We start from the raw sequence: 4,895 nt of genomic DNA on the forward strand, positions 1-4,895 counted from the left end.
AGAAAGAAAGAAAGAAAGAAAGAAAGAAAGGAAGGAAGGAAGGAAGGAAGGAAGGAAGGAAGGAAGGAAGGAAGGAAGGAAGGAAGGAAGGAAGGACACAAGTAACAAAGGACAAAGGGAGCAGCTTTAATGAGTCACTAATGGAGGAGAACAAGAAAAATTAGATGGGTATTTTTCTTTGACAGAAAAAAAGTCCCTTAAAATGAAAAGAATGAGAAAACATACTCAGAAAAATTTGGAACATTATTCCTGGAAAATGATGCAGTTTTTTAATTGTTTCTCACAAGGGCTGTTTGTTTAGGTTAATAGGTTAACCTGTGAATTAGGTTAATATGTTATTATTTGTAAGTGAGGAGGAAGAGAAAAACCTGAGTGGATAATTCAAAGATTAGTGAAATAGTATGTGTGTATAATAAGTAGAAAAATGTGTTGTTCTCGGATACCAGGAGAGAATTCAGTAATGGTATCTGATATCCAATGTTATAAAAGCAATTATTATCCTAACTATATAATGATAAGCTATTATTTTTCCTAGACTAGCACTTACACACATTAGTCACAGAATACAACTTCGAAAAAACTCCTGTAGCCTTCTATACCAATTTTTTTCCAACTACATCAGACTTAAATTAGATATATTCTGGCAGGTTTGCATATTTTCATATATGTCTTAATCTGTAATGCTTTTGAATTACTTTTTCATTTTAATAATAACTGCAAAGAATTTAGTATTAGCTTATTCTGGATCCAAGTATTTCTACCTTGGCCCTATTATGGATTAGATAATATTTTGTCATTGTTGCAGAGTCTGTTCTGTTCATTTTTGGATGGTCAGGATTATGCTCAGCCTAACTTGCTAGATATAATAGCACTCCTTACTTCTGACTCTGAAAACTGGAAAAAATAATCTTCAGACATTGCCAGTGCCCTCTGGAGAGCAAAACTTACTCACGTTGAGAGCCACAGTTCCAGTTTACAGAGACAACTAGTTTTAAGAGACCCACATTCTATGCTTTCGATGCTTGTTTTTGTTTGTAGTAACAATTATCCAGGCCCCAATGATATAAGATTAACTGTTGTAGGCTGCTGAGAAAATAGCAATGATTGGATTAATAAGTAAGTTACGTGTTACTACCAATTTAGGGCCACGTGCCACGTTGTATTGAAGTGTTTCTCAGTCTCTAAAATCAAATTTAAAAAAATCACCTGTCCAGACAGACTTTGCCAAAAACAAAACAAATCACAATTCGTAGAACTGTCATAAAGCTCTGAATGGACTCACATTTTATCTTTAAAATGTTATAGTCTGCCCAATACATTAATCTGTCTGTAGTACCATAGATGATTACTCAAGTTCTTGTTTCCCAACATTTTTTGTTCACACCTTTATTATTATCCTCAATGTTAATTTTCCATTGTTTTATTCATCCTTTTATTTTTCACATTTCTTCTCACAGACTAATCATTTTCAAGTTGACTGTAATAATTAAAATATTGCTCTGTGGAAAATGTTACTATGAATTATCATATACTTACATACCTTAAATAAACTTATATTACCTTGAAACATGACTGTGTTATAATGAAAATGTGACTAAAACAAATATTTAGTGCTTAAATGGCATCCATATTTCAATCTGTTTGGTGGTATAAATAAATTACATGCTCCTATCAAAAAATGCAAAAGTTTATAATAAGAAGCCAGAGTGCCATTGTGATTTAATCAGGCTTTCATCTAAATGGAAATGAGCAGGACTAATTACTTAGAATTTAGATGCTGAGCTGAACCAGACCTTTTATAAAATACCTGGTTATTCTAACAGTGCCAAGGTAAGGAGCTATCCTATAAAATAAATCCATCTACAGCATATTTATTAATTACAAAGATGATAAGTTCATTGCTGTTCTTGGATATACATTAAAATATTTATCCCAAAATGCTCAAAATAATACTTTTTAATATTTGTAACTGTGACACATTATGAAAACATTAAAAGAGACCAATAGTTTGGTACTATCATCAATGGTATTTGCTGCTTTTTTATTTCTGTAATGTGAATGGAGGCATCAGACAACGATATTGGTCCTCTGAAAAAGCTTGTGTAATACACAGAAACACTGCACACAAATATTTGGAAAATGTAAACATACAGATCTATTCAGGTATAATACATTTTCAGGAATGATACTTTCTACATTCAGATTTAATGAAAATATAGGGCCTTTCTTTTATTAAAAAATTCTGAATTACAATTACAATCACATCGCTTAGCAAATTAGTTTAAAACACTTGATCTGATGTGTGGAGGCTACTATGACAAGAATCAAATCTCCCCCAAATACACATATATATGCATCAAACCAGACAGGGACACAAACAAGCATACCTTTCCACTCTCCGTTCTTACCAGGGGACTTTATGACTGTAAAGATCTGGCCTTCGGCAGTTCAAAATGACCATCTTAACACCATCTTCCAGGCACTCAGGATAAGAACGTGGCTTCTACTCCTGAAGACTCCGCCATATCGAAGCCTCTTCCTTACAAAACCTATGGACCCTCCGGCTCAGACCATCACTCCTTCTGTCTTCTTTGCTCCTCCTGAACTGCTTTATTAATCTTTTCTCCTCTCTTTTCCTCTTGATATTAAATGTTGCCTTGTTTGCAGTGGAATGTTTGCTTTATAACATGTATATATTAAGTATACTATTATGTATGGCTTGCCATACGGACTGACTTGTGGCATGGCTTAAGCCTGTATGACTGCAGCTCTGACTACTGAGTGAATGGGAAATACTAAGAAGAACTGCCTCCTTGGGAACCTCATGTGGCTCGTGGCTTTCGTGATTGAAATTGCATCCATCAAAGCCTGTCATTGTGGAAAGACACAAACATGCCCGGACCCGGTGATCTCTAATTTTGCACAGTTCCTGACAGCATTGTTTTTCCTCCAAAGAACCCACCGGTTCTTTATAGACAAGAATAATGGTGTCTCTTCCATCTATGGCTTTGTCATCATCCAGGACCTCACTGTCTGGAGACAGATAGTTGAAGTAAAAAGCCTTTGAAGAAAAACACATGGGATGTTTTTAAATGCCCAAACTGAAAGTGAAAGAGGTGTTAGTTGCACGCATTGTATTTGAGAGAACTTGTCCACAAGGCCACACTGAACGTCAAGGTGGCTGGCAAATACGGTCTAGCTATATGCTAAAAATGAGAAGAAAGAATTTGGTGGTTTTGTGGTTTCTACCATAAACCTCTGAACACATTTCTAGCAACTGGACTGCAAGGTTGAAGGAACCAGTCCTACTTGAAAACTCCTGACAGAAAAACATCTGGTAAATTAGATTTATTTTCTATTAGTAGTACTTAGCTCTATTTAATGTGGGACAATATACCACTATTGAAAAAAGCTCCAATGAACTCTAATGAATCTTGTTTTCTATTTTGATGATTCTTTCCACGAGCCACATATCTAGAGAGATGCTCTAGAGTCTCATAATTGAACACACCTGTGTTCTGAGGTTAGAACTCTTGTACACATCCACATTCAGCCACTATTCAGGAGTATTATCACTGTACCTGGGCAGCTGATGCTGCAAGAACTCCAAAGCTTAACCACTTACTGATATTCTAGATAAACCTACAGACTGTAGAGATATTTTTGGATCTCAAATAAAGATGCTCCGTTTCTTCTTTCTGAGTACCTCTCTCAGCTCCTTGGAGCCTTTAATGTAAGTGGATATCATTCTGAACAATCTACGTTCATTTGAGGCATTTTAATAAAGTTTCCACTAAAAATAGAAGATGTGAGGGTCGTGATTTATAAAACACCAGCTCCCACCTCCTGTCCTCAGCCTCTTTAACACTATGCAATACTTCTTGCCATTGCAACCATTTTATAAAACAAAGGGTTTCTGAAGCAGCAGCCTTATCAGACCGCAGGTCTTTTGTATTTTTCTCTCGGGCAAAAAGATTCTTAATTGCATTGACATTGAGAAGAAACCTTGACATAAACGGAAGTCTAAAGAAGAAAAAATATTAAAGGACACTTTGCATTTTCCACTATGCACAAAACTTTAGTGATTTTCTGGCAATAAATAAATGAACAAATTTCTTAGAAAAGCAATTTGTTCTATCTTGCCAGGCATCCCATTATACTTGAGTACATTAAATTCACTGGTTCTTATCCTCAATTAGGTGCCCAAGACATAACTCTATACTTCCCATTCTATAATAACTGGCTTGGTGTTTTTATGTCTATCTCCTTTTCATAATCTACAAGTTCTGAGAGGAAGCTGCACAGTGCATTGTATTTATCACATTTTCGTTGTCTAGCACAGTGCCTGGCATAATGCAGATACGTAATGTAGAAATCTGACATTGCTGACTTCATCTTGCTTCTGATGTCACAAGATAACTGCCTTTGCTCATTCCTGCATGGTGAACAAACTAAATTCCTACGGGAGGAGTTTAGTTTAGTTTATAGCTTACCTATAGTTTTAGTTTATAGTTTAACTTTAAAACAAATGATAATAGTCCCTTCCCTAAACTAACCGCTGAGGAAATAAGGAGGTAGCGCACAAAAGTAACAATATAATGTTAGAGATTTATAGAAGCATTGTGACCTGACCAAGGCCAAAGAAATTATGCAACCCCCTCGGACACCTGCTGATGTGCAAATATCTGGTCACCTGTCCCCCCTTCAACTCATTCTCCTCATTGTTCTCCCTTCCCAATATAAAAAGAAGCATGAGATTTAGGCCTTTTAAGATGACTTTTCAGGACATTAGTCTTCCATTTGTTGGCTTGCTGGCTCTCCAAAATAAAGTTGCTTTCCTTGCTCCAATACCTGTCTTCACTTACTGGCTGTTGTGTGGCAAGTAGTACGAGCTT

The sequence above is a fragment of the Rhinopithecus bieti genome, unplaced genomic scaffold (assembly GCF_001698545.2).
Source record: "Rhinopithecus bieti isolate Rb0 unplaced genomic scaffold, ASM169854v2 scaffold_21891, whole genome shotgun sequence".
NCBI lineage: Eukaryota > Metazoa > Chordata > Mammalia > Primates > Cercopithecidae > Rhinopithecus > Rhinopithecus bieti.